Source organism: Dermacentor andersoni, chromosome 6 (genome assembly GCF_023375885.2).
Source record: "Dermacentor andersoni chromosome 6, qqDerAnde1_hic_scaffold, whole genome shotgun sequence".
Classification (NCBI taxonomy): Eukaryota; Metazoa; Arthropoda; class Arachnida; order Ixodida; family Ixodidae; genus Dermacentor; species Dermacentor andersoni.
Window position 1 is genome coordinate 140043174 of NC_092819.1, and position 12621 is coordinate 140055794.

Genomic DNA, 12621 nt, shown 5'->3' on the forward strand with positions numbered 1-12621 from the left:
GTGTGTCTCGTGCATTTTTCCTTTCAGCAAGTAGCAACTGCTCTCGAAGGCGTTTGCTGGCCTCGGAGGCACTGCCGATAAGCTAGGACGACTGTATAAAAGCTTTGCAAAGAGGGGCTCTGTGATCAGCGAAAGGGAAAAAAAATGAAGACGTGCGGTGACGGGTTCATTCGCCATTGGACCACGTGTGCGCGTGACTTGGTCGATTCAGCGGTGGCCCTGTGCCGTCGATTGGACCACGTGTGGCGAGCCCGCGGCGAAATGCTTCGTGGCGGTACGCCGCGCCTATGCAGCAGCAGACGGAACACCGCAGGCCAAGGTGTCGGACGCCGGCGTTCGCTCCGAGCAGGTGCGACGCCTGCTCGGGTGGCAGCTCACGGACGGCCGAGTTCCCTTGAGCCTTGATCGCCGGCGTTCGACATTTCGGCCTGCGGTGTTCCGTCTGGTACTGCGTAAGCGCGTGACCCGCGCCACCATGCATTTCGCTACGAGCTTGCCGCACCTAAACTAAAATGCCTTTAATTCCTTCACAATACTCCCATTGTACCTCCCAGTCAAATAGGGGGGGGGGGGGGGTGAAGTGGGCGTATTAGGTACCCCCGTTGTGTGCCCAATTAATGCCCACGTCAATGGGAGTTTTATCGTACGCCCTTTCAATGGGAGCAAAAAGATGTACAAAAGGGAATGCGCTAGAGGACAAGCAAAAAACGCCCATCTGGGTGTTTTCTTGTTTACAGTGTACCTCTATGGCAGGCCATTCAAAGTCGTCAATGACCATCACGCATTGTGTTGGCTAGCTAACTTAAAGGACCCTTCAGGACGGCTGGCACGGTGGAGCCTCAGACTACAAGAATATGACGTCACGGTAATATACAAGTCCGGAAGAAAACACTCCGACGCCGACTGCTTATCGCGCGCCCCCATTGATCCCCCACCGCAAGACGACGAGGACGACGACGCCTTCCTTGGGATAATCAGCGCGGAAGACTTCACTAAACAGCAACAAGCCGACCCGGAGCTAAAAGGTCTCGTCGAGTATTTGGAAGGGAACACCGACGTTGTCCCTAGGGCATTTAAGCGCGGGTTGTCTTCGTTCACGCTACAAAACAACCTGCTCGTGAAGAAGAACTTCTCACCAGTCCGCGCCAGCTACCTTCTTGTTGTACCGTCAGCGCTGCGTCCAGAAATACTGCACGCCCTACACGACGATCCAACCGCTGGGCACCTCGGATTCTCCCGGACGCTGTCGAGAATACAGGAAAGGTATTATTGGCCGCGTCTGACCGCGGACGTCGCCCGTTACGTCAAGACATGCCGAGACTGTCAACGACGCAAGACACCACCGACAAGGCCAGCAGGATTACTACAGCCGATCGAACCTCCTCGCCGACCATTCCAGCAGATTGGGATAGATTTGTTGGGGCCGTTTCCGATATCAACATCCGGGAATAAGTGGATCGTCGTGGCGACGGACTATCTCACCCGTTTTGCTGAAACTAAAGCTCTACCAAAAGGCAGCGCAGCCGAAGTGGCGAAATTTTTCGTCGAGAGCATCCTGCTGCGACATGGTGCCCCAGAAGTCCTCATCACCGACAGAGGAACGGCTTTTACAGCAGAGCTCACCCAATCCATTCTGCAGTACAGCCAGACAAGCCACAGGAGGACAACTGCCTACCATCCGCAGTCGAATGGTCTCACGGAGCGCCTGAACAAGACCCTCGCCGACATGCTAGCAATGTACGTCGACGTCGAACACAAGACGTGGGACGCGGTCCTGCCGTACGTAACCTTTGCGTACAACACGGCGGTGCAAGAAACAACACAGATCACGCCGTTTAAGCTGGTTTACGGCAGGAACCCGACGACGATGCTTGACGCCATGCTGCCGCACGAAACTGACGAAGAGAATGTTGACGTCGCTAGCTATCTCCAGCGCGCCGAAGAAGCCCGACAGCTCGCCCGCCTGCGAATCAAGAGCTAGCAGAGGACCGACAGCCGACACTACAACCTCCGACGACGCTTCGTCGAGTACCAGCCTGGCGACCGTGTTTGGGTCTGGACCCCGATACGCCGACGAGGACTCAGTGAGAAACTACTCCGACGCTATTTCGGACCCTACAAGGTCATCCGACGTATTGGCGCTCTGGACTATGAGGTCGTGCCAGACGGCATTTCGCATTCACAGCGGCGCCGCGCACGATCTGAAGTGGTCCACGTGGTGCGCCTTAAACCCTTTTACGGACGCTGACGAACTTCGTCATTTTTGTTCTTTTCTTTGCTTCGAGTGCTTTTGTTTATTACCTTCGTTTGTTTGCAGCATCGGGTCGATGCTTTTTAAGAGGGGGGTATTGACACGTGTACTTATCTTTATCGGGCGACCACGTTTCGCCGCTTAACAACTGTAATCGCACAGCGAGGGACGCGCCTGCATGTATCCGACGTTTCTGGAAAGTTATCGATGCTTCTACCCGGCTGTCTGTTGTCGCCGAACCTTGTGTTATCTGATTTCATCGCGTAACGCGAATGGTGTAGAACTTTGTGGAAGGCACGCTGGTCCAAACGATTAGTCTGGAACATTCGACGACTGCTGTATAAAAGCCGACGCGCTTGACCCACTGATCAGATTTACGACGATCGCCGACTGTGTTCGCCGCTCTCGTTGTGCTTTAAGTGTAGCCTGTTTTGTGGGCACAGGTTCGCCCAATAAAAGCTAGTTTTTGCCTTTCACAGTTTTGCTACTGTGTTCTTTGACGTCACGACCACGTGACAATATAGTTCTAAGCGTAGACCACGGCGTCCGTCCGACGCCGTGGCGGTGCACCGTGGGATTTCACAGAACGAGCCGCAACAAGCGCAGCGCCGGGAGCATGACGTCCACATTTGGCCACATAGCTTTTCTCGCCATCCTACCTTAGCGCCGTACGCTCGCTGGCTTTCCCAGTTCATGGGGCATGTAAGGTTTTCGCCTTCATATATCCACGGACACCTATGTATTTGCTATGAGTTGTGAATGCGAAAGCATTAATGTCCAACTGAACGCCGCTGTTGCCTATCAAGTTACTTACAAAGAAAGGGATCAGGCATGAAGACACAACTTCTGCAATGCTATTCACTGAAAGCTTGGAGGAAGTATTCAAGCTTTTAAACCGGCAAGGCTTAGGATGCCAATATCAAGGGTCAATATCTCAGCAACCTTCGGTTTGCAGATGACATTGTCCTGCTCGGCAACACTGTGGACAAACTGCAACGAATGATTGAGTACCTTAAAAGAGGAAGTGCAAGTGTGGGGTTGACGATTAATATGCCGAAGACAATGATAATACTCAATAGCCTGGCAAACGAACAAGAGTTCAAGATCACGAGTCAGCCTCTAGAGTCTGTGAAAGAGTACGTTTACCTAGGTCACTTACTCACAGGGGGCCCTGATTATGAGAAGGAAATTTTTAGAAAATTAAAAATAAGTTATAGTGCATACGGCAGGCATTGCCAGATCCTTACTTGGAGCTTATAGCTATCATCGAAAAGAAATGCATACAATCACTGCATTTTAGCTGGGCTGACATATGGGGCAGAAGCTCGAGAACAAGTTAAGGATTGCGCAAATAGTGATGGAACGAAAAATGTTAGGCGTAACGTTAAAAGACAGGAATATAGCACTGTGGATCAGAGAGCAAACGGGTATAGCCGACATTCTAATTGACATTAAGAGAAAAATGTAAAGCTGGGCAGGCCATTTAATGTGTATGACGGATAACCGGTAAACCATTAGAGTTACAGAATGGGTGTCAAAAGAAGGGAAACAAAGTCGAGGACAGCAGAAAACTAGTTGGAGTGATGAAATTAGGAAATTCGCAGGCGCAAGTTGGAATCAGTTGGCGCAGGACAGGGGTAATTGGAGATCGCAGGGAGAGGCCTTCGTCCTGCAGTGAATATAAGAATAGGCTGATGATCGTGATAAACGTAGTTGAGCGGTCCTTGGAGTTATGAATTGGCGGGAAAGAGAGCACGTCGAGACGCTTGGCGCGTTTTGCGCGGACAAGGAACGCGCGGGTAACACGGGCTTCAGAGAGCGAGGGTGACGTGGCGTCCCGGCGATGTCCTCTCCCCTCATGCAACACCTGGCGGGCTAATGTTGGCTAATGCATCAGCGTGTGTTCCATTTCACCCAGACCTCGACTCGCCTCTTACGTCCGCCAATCATTGATGCATGCACACACGTGCACTCGCTCACACCCTCTCCCTTTCGTGCCTTGTCGCATCAGCTCTGGCACAGGAGTCTCTCTTGAGCGTTCGAGTAGATCGGACGGTCTTTCGGAGCCCTGGCGTCTGCGTTAGACGCTGTGCCGTCTCATGAAATGATGCCTTCTTTCGTCTATATGGTGATGCGCTTTCAACACGATAGCGTTAAGGGGCCATGCCGCAAGAAATGTGATGTGTGCGTAGGACGCCGCTTCGCGAAAAATTATCCCAGAGCACAACCACACAGGCCATTCGAGAGGCGCAAAGGCGTTACTGAACAAATTGAATTCCTCAAACTAACATGCGTCAGAAAAATCGTAAAGTACAGTCTAAACACAATGTACAGGCAGGATAGCGTCGGATTGTAATCTGAGCATACGAGAAAACAGTTCTGCTACGCGGAAACTCGCACACCAACCTCTTTACCTGCATTTCTACATTTCATAGGGCGCCGGCCATGGCCTCTAAGATTTGCGCACGCCAGCCGACGCTCGCCGGTCTCGGAGGCCATGGAGTGGCGCGCCCGTTTCCTTGCAAGACGTCCAGATGGCGATCACTTCCATCGCATTGCAGGGGAAGAGAAATGTAGCCATAATGAAACACAGAGTGCTATGGCGATACAATAGGTACGAGGCGCTCCGGGGTATGTGGAAAGGTGTAATGGCTGCAGAACTAACTTTTGGAAATGTGGTTGTTTGCTTGAAATCAGGGGTACAACGGGGACTCGATGGCAACCACAGGTCAATGGGACGCCTCGCATTGGACGCTCACGGGAAGACTGCAAATGAAGCTGTGCAGGGTGATATGGGCTGGACAAGTTTTGAAGTCAGGGAAGCTCACAGTAAAATTGATTATGAAGAACGACTGAGGAATATGGAAGAAAGTAAATGGGCTGGGAGAGCGTTGAAGTATTTGTGCAAGAAAAACATTGATTCACAATGGAGGAAAAGAACTAGGAAGCATACCAGCAAGTATAAAGCATGTAGGCTGAGCAACACAGCAACAAAGAACGTCAAGTGGAAAGTCAGAGAGGCTGGAATAATCGCATGGGTGGCGGCAATGAAAAAAAAAAACCTGCCATGAGGAACTACTTAAGAGGAAAAAACAAAATAAGGAAGGAAACAATTTATGATAACTCAAAGGGAAGCTCATTACTTTGCGAAGCGAGATCAGGATGCCTTAGAACACGCACCTATAAATCAAGGTATAAGATGGAAGAAGAAGAATGTGCTTTCTGCGGTAAAGCTAGGGAAACGATGGCGCATGTTTTATTAGAATGTGAAGGTATCTGCCCAACGGTCGATTTAGGCGTCACTCGCCTACTTGAAGCCCTTGGGTTCCGTGAAAGCAGGAGGAAAGTAAACATGTCCGCAATAGAGATTAGTAAGAGGCAATTGGAACATTGGCGGAAGAAAAGTAGGGAAACGACAAAGAACGGAGACGTACAAAAACGAAGTTCACGATAAGGGGTCAAAAAATGGGGTTGTGGGAGTTCATCGTGGGGTTCTTTTTTCTTCTTTAACCTAGGTAGTACATTAGGCAGTATAATAGCAAGAGTTTGCTGGTGCAACTCACCGTCCTGTTCCAAAGGCGACGCTCATAACACCATCCATCCATCCATCGCATGCCGTTTCTATCAAAAAGCTCACCTTCGTCCATAGCGTTCCGCGCCACCGTTTCCCGGTAAACACTACGGTTACATAAGCTGCAGTTGGCGGGAAGCGTGAGAAGCAGTCAGGGATCTCTGACTGCTATGGCGTTCCACTCTTAAGGCAAAACTTAGCTGTCCTCCCCATTTTCTTGAACCATAAGTAAGTTTACTTACTTTTACGTTTACGGGCACGGCTAAGTTTAGCCGTGCCCGCTCGCCTGAGCGTCGTTCGACCTGGTCGCTCCGCCGATTTCCTCTTCGCCGCTTTATTCTCCTGATGGTTATTCACGAGCTCCGCCGAGCTCCTGCCATCTGTGTGCTTAACATGGCAGGGGCGCCCTAACCCTCCCCGGCGCAGCCGACCGACCATGAGCACCCGCGGCGTTACCTCGTATGCAGCTCTTTGCGCAGACGCGCGGTGAACTTCGCCTGCCCGCGAATTCTGTGGCCGCTCATCGGCAGCGCCGAGGCGATGCGGTTGCAGCACGAGTAGGAACGATGCCTCTGCCGGGCCGCCAGCAAAGAGCCGACATGTACTGCCTCATCGACGACCGTCTCCCAAAAGGAGATGCTCGTGACGTCGCAACTCTTGTACACTAGGAACCCGCCTGCTTCAGCAGCCTTCAGCCCCACTACCATCGCCGCTGCCTCCCTGGACACTGCGGCGGCTCTGTAGACACCTTCGGCCGCTATCCTCGACGCCGTAGCATGGCGACAGCTACAAACGGGAACATTCCCGTGCCTAAACATACTAAGCAAGATCTACCCCATGCAGTACGAGAGCAAGTGCCCATGGTGTGGAGACAAACCAACCCTATACCATACCACATGGGCTTGCCAGAAAACAGATGGGCTAGCCATAATAAAGAACCCGAGTTCGGAACAGTGGGAGAGGATGCTATCCAGCGACATCCTGAAATTGCAACAAGGACTAGTAAAGCGTGCACGCAGGGCAGCTACCCTCAGCGGAGCCCTGGACTAGGGGAACCGACCCTGGAGAGAAGATGGAAGACTCCATCTGAAGCCGCAAACAACACTGCAAAATAGAGCAAATAAACGTTTTTCATCATCATCATCATCATCCTCGATAATGCCGGTGAGCTCTCTATAACCTCCACGAGTTCTTCGGGCGTGCTGCTCTCTGGAGATTGCGCCGCTGTGCCGGTGTTGCCGTGCGTGTCTCTCCTTGAACCGCAATACGTCCCACTGTCGACAGACTCGGACGTCAAAGATATGGACACCGCTACTGCGCGTGTTGATAAAATTGCATAAACAGGCCTGGAGTGCTGCCTGATCCCGGTGACCAGAACCGGCAACACACTCCCTCACCGGAGCAGGATTGGCCACCCTGGTGCAGTACTTGGCCACAACCTCCTATATGAATACAACAATCAAACCCCGGCCCTCAGTGCCAGCAGCTGCGAAGCAATTGACCACGGCTGCGGGCACACCTGTGACGCAGCAGAGGGTGCTAAGAATACCTGGGTCCGAACAGGCCGCCATTGGAATCTGAACTTGGCAACGTTTAACGCTAGAACGTTATCTAGTGAGGCGAGTCTAGCAGTGCTACTGGAGGAATTAGAGGGCAGTAAATAGGATACAATAGGGTTCAGTGAAGTTAGAAGGACAAAAGAAGCATATACAGTGCTAAAAAGCGGAAGCGTCCTGTGCTACCGGGGCTTAGCGGAGAGACGAGAACTAGGAGTCGGATTCCTGATTAATAAGGAAATAGCTATATAGCTATATAGATATATTGCTGTGAAACTTAATAAGAAGTACAAATTGAAGGTCGTACAGGTCAACGCCCCTACATCCAGTCATGATGACCAGGAAGTCGAAAGCTTCTATGAAGACGTGGAATCGGCGATGGGTAAAGTCAAAACAAAATACACTATACCGATGGGCGACTGCAATGCCAGGGTAGGCAAGAAGCAGGCTGGAGACAAGTCAGTGGGGGAATATGGCATATGTTCTAGGAACAGCAGGGGAGAGTTATTAGTAGAGTTTGCAAAACAGAATAATATGCGGATAATGAATACCTTCTTCCGCAAGCGGGATAGACGAAAGTGGACGTGGAGGAGCCCGAATGGCGAGACTAGAAATGAAATAGACTTTGTACTCCGCGTTAACCCTGGCATCATACAAGATGTGGACATGCTCGGCAAGGTGCGCTGCAGTGTCCATAGGATGTTAAAAACTAGAATTAGCCTAGACTTGAGCAGGGAACGGAAGAAACTGGAACATAAGAAGCCGATTAATGAGTTAGCGGTATGAGGGAAAATAGAGGAATTCCTGATCAAGCTACAGAACAGGTATTCGGCTTTAACTCAGGAAGAGGACCTTAGTGTTGAAGCAATAGAGTGTGCAATACAAGTCGGTGGCAACTCCGTTAGACGAGATACCAGTAAGCTATCGCAGGAGACGAAGGATCTGATCAAGAAACACCAATGTATGAAAGCCTCTAACCCTACAGCTAGAATAGAACTGCAGAACTTTCGACGTTGATCCACAAGCGTAAGACAGCTGACATAAGGAAGTATAATATGGATAGAATTGAACATGCTCTCAGGAACGGAGGAAGCCTAAACGCAGCGAAGAAGAAACTAGGAATAGCCAAGAATCAGATGTGTGCGTTAAGAGACAAAGCCGGCAATATCGTTACTAATATGGATGAGATAGTTCAAGTGGCTGAGGAGCTTTATAGAGATTTATACAGTACCAGTAACACCCACGACGATAAGGTGAGAGAGAATAGGCTAGAGGAACTTGAAATCCCACAAGTAACACCGGAAGAAGTAAAGAAAGCCTTGGGAGCTTTGCAAAGGAGGGAAGGCAGCTGGGGAGGATCAGGTAACAGCAGATTAGTTGAAGGATGGTGGGCAGATTGTTCTAGAAAAACTGGCCACCCAGTATGCGCAATGCCTCATGACCTCGAGCGTACCGGAATCTTGGAAGAACGCTAACCTAATCCTAATCCATAAGAAAGGGGACTCCAAAGACGTGAAAAATTATAGACCGATCAGCTTACCGTCCGTTGCCTACAAAGTATTTACTAAGGTAATTGCAAATAGAAGCAGGAACACCTTAAACTTCTGTCAACCAAAGGACCAGGCAGGATTCCGTAAAGGCTACTCAGCAATAGACCATCATCACACTTTCAATCAGGTGATAGAGAAATGTGCGGAATATAACCAACCCTTATATATAACTTCCATTGATCACGAGAGAAAGTTTGGTTCAGTCGAAACCTCAGCAGTCATGGAGGCATCACGGAATCAGGGTGTAGTCGAGCCGTATGTAAAAACACTGAAAGATATCTATAGCGGCTCCACAGCCACCGTAGTCCTCCATAAAAAAAAGCAACAAAATCCCAATAAAGAAAGGCGTCAAGCAGGGTGATACGATCTCTCCAATGCTATTCACAGCGTGTTTACAGGAGGTATTCAGAGACCTGGATTGGGAAGAATTGGGGATAAGAGTTAATGGAGAATACCTTAGTAACTAGCGATTCGCTGATGATATTGCCTTGCCTAGTAACTCAGGAGACCAATTGCAATGCATGTTCACTGACCTGTAGAGGCAAAGCAGAAGGGTCGGTCTAAAATGAATCTGCAGAAAACTAAAGTACTGTTTAACAGTCTCGGAAGAGAACAGCAGTTTACGATAGGTTGCGAGGCACTGGAAGTTGTAAGGGAATAGATCTACTTAGCGCAGGTAGTGACCGCGTATCCGGATCAGAGACTGAAATAATCAGAAGAATACGAACGGGCTGGGGTGCGTTTGGCAGACATTCTCTGATCATGAACAGCAGGTTGCCATTATCCCTCAAGAGAAAGGTGTATAACAGCTGTGTCTTACCAGTACTCACGTACGGGGCAAAAACCTGGAGGCTTACGAAAAGGGTGCTACTTAAATTGAGGATGATGCAACGAGCTATGGAAAGAAGAATGACGGGTGTAACCTTAAGGGATAAGAAAAGAGCAGATTGGGTGAGGGAACAAACGCGAGTTAATGACATCTTGGTTGAAATCAAGAAAAATAAATGGGCATGGGCAGGGCATGTAATGAGGAGGGAAGATAACCGATGGTGATGAAAGGTTACGGACTGGATTCCAAGGGAAGGGAAGCGTAGGAGGGGGCGGCAGAAAATTAGGTGCGCGGATGAGATTAAGAAGTTTGCAGGTACAACATGGCCGCAATTAGCATGACGGGGGTAGTTGGAGAAGTATGAGAGAAGCCTTTGCCCTGCAGTCGGTGTAACCAGGCTGATGATGATGATGAGGATATTGATGACTGCGCGTAAGCGTTCGCGTCTGAGGGAGCCTGGTGGCCACGACGAGAGCGTCTCAGGAAAGCTATAAGCAGTCGGGACCGCGCCACATACGGCATCGACGACTAACTTAACGCCATGTGTTGCAGCTGCAGACGAGCTCCCCTTCACTTCTGCTGGTGGCAGTACCAACGAGGGCGAGTTTCAGCAGGTCCTGTAAAAGGCGCAGGAACGCCGCCAGCGTACTGCGTTGCTAGCGGGCCTTGTCGGAAACAATGCCCCTCCTCGGGAGACCGATCCTACCGTCCCCCCTGCTGCGCGTCCTCGAGTGTGCTGTAGTTCACCTGAGCGCTCTGCACTTATTTCCGTGACTCCCGCTGTTACTTCCGGGGCCCCTGCAACTTCTATGCCCGCTTCGTTGCCGACAGCCTGCACAGTGATGTTTTGTCCGGCACACAACGGTGCCCCCTTCCGAGTACCTCCCGCCTCGCCATCGCGCAGGCGCTCTCCGCTCTACCTGGCGTAAAGGAGGTACGCATGAACACGAAGAACATTGTGGTAGTGGACGCGGCATCGCTGGAATAGACGGAAGACTTGCTGGCTACGTCGGCAAGCATCGGGGTGCCCGTGACTGCTCGCCTTCCTGCTGACCGCTTCCGGAGCAGCGGCATGGTGCAGGGCGTACATGGCAACTACGCTGACGTGAAGCTGCTGGCTGCCGTATCGTCGGAGGTACAGGTGGTCGCGGCTAAATGGCAGGGCACCACCATGGTGCTGCGTTTTGTTGCCCTCTCCCCCTCCTTCCGCAAGGATTACCTTTTTGAGCATGCCTTCAAGGTGCGGCTCTCCCGGCACAGCCCTTTGCAGCGCCGTCGTTGCGGGTGCTACAGACTTGCCACAGCAACATGCCATACTTCGGTGCGGTGTCTGTTGTGCGGAGACGAATGGCTGACGGACGCCAGCCGTTCGAGCAGTGTCACATGCCTGCATTGCGGATGGCCGTATCCAGCCTAACCAAATGATTGCCAGCTATGGCGGAGAGAGTGGCGCCTGGCCCCCATAAAGGTGTCAGCTCCCACACACCTATCGCATCGCGAGGTGCAGGTGGTCCTGCGAGCTGCTTCCAATAGTTCAGAACCAGCTGCTTCCGGTCCGCCTCATAACAGTCTGCATGAGGCAAGACCTGCGCTGCAGCACTCGGCGCTCCTACCAAGGAGGCCACGACTCTACCAACCACCCCAACTCCGCTTGCAGCAGCGTGGACAGCAGGCAGGCGCCAAGAAGCGGGGCTGCACGAAGTCATGGCGGTCCCTAGAGGAGGCTCCCCAGACCAGCAGCGATGAGGAGAACAAGAACCTGGCGACCGGTTCTCGGGGCGATCGCCGACCTGCGGCCACCAGACAACCAGCAACTGCGTTCCATCTGTCTCGAGGCAGGTGGCGTGCCTGGAGGCATGCCAGCCCCAGTAGTCAACATGGCTAGCCCCACCCGCCAGCAGCAGCACATTGCCACCGTCGCCAGAGTATGCGCTAGAGCAACGCAAGCTTGCTGCAGCGCTGGCAGGCAGACCTCTCCATGGACCTTTTGCGGAGTCAGTATGATGTGCTTGCTCTGTAGGAGGTATAAGCTGCAGCAACAGACCTGAGCCTTCCTGGATACGTGGGTTACAGCAGCCGCATTACTGCACTGGGGAGTCCTGCCAATGTGCCCCCTGCTTTGACGAGGGCCATCAGCAGGGATCACCACGTTATGCGATCTACGTGCGGCGAGAACTACCACAGGCTGAAGTCCACGTTGCACACCTGCTGAGCGGTCCTCTTGAATTATGTGCTGTTCGGGTACGAGAGGGGGGAGGCGAGGCTCCGACACTACCGTGGTCAGCACCTGCACGGCTATGCGCCATGGAACACAGTCAGCCTCCTGCCACTGGGCAAACTCCTGGGGAAAGACTTGCTCCTCTGCGAAACGTCAATGCCCACCACACCACCAGGGGAAGCGGCTGCTGCTGTCCACGTGGCTAGGGATTGCGGGACGTCGCCACCAACCAGGTCCTTCAATTCTCAACGCCAGAGCTCACACATTCATCCGGGTGCCGCGTGGGTGGTCTTCACAGCTATCGACGTCAGCCTAGCAACGGAGGGATGTAACTATATTTGGGCACCGCTTTCGGATACCTGGGGTTTGGGCTACCGGCCCCTCCCGCTAATACCGTTCAGAGGCAAGACTGCCAGGAGCAGGGCGTGCCTCACTGTCTACTGGAGGGCTTTTCGCAAGCAGTGCCAGAAAGATGCTAACCCCTGTACCTTCCTCCAGCTGGTAGCAAACAGTGCAAGTTCTGTTATGGCCAACTAGCCCAAATTTTACAGTAATGCCGGAAATTATAGTAATGCCCGAAATTATACTAACCCGAAATTATAATAATGATTTGTGCGTTGTACAAACAGAAATTGTATGGCATTAC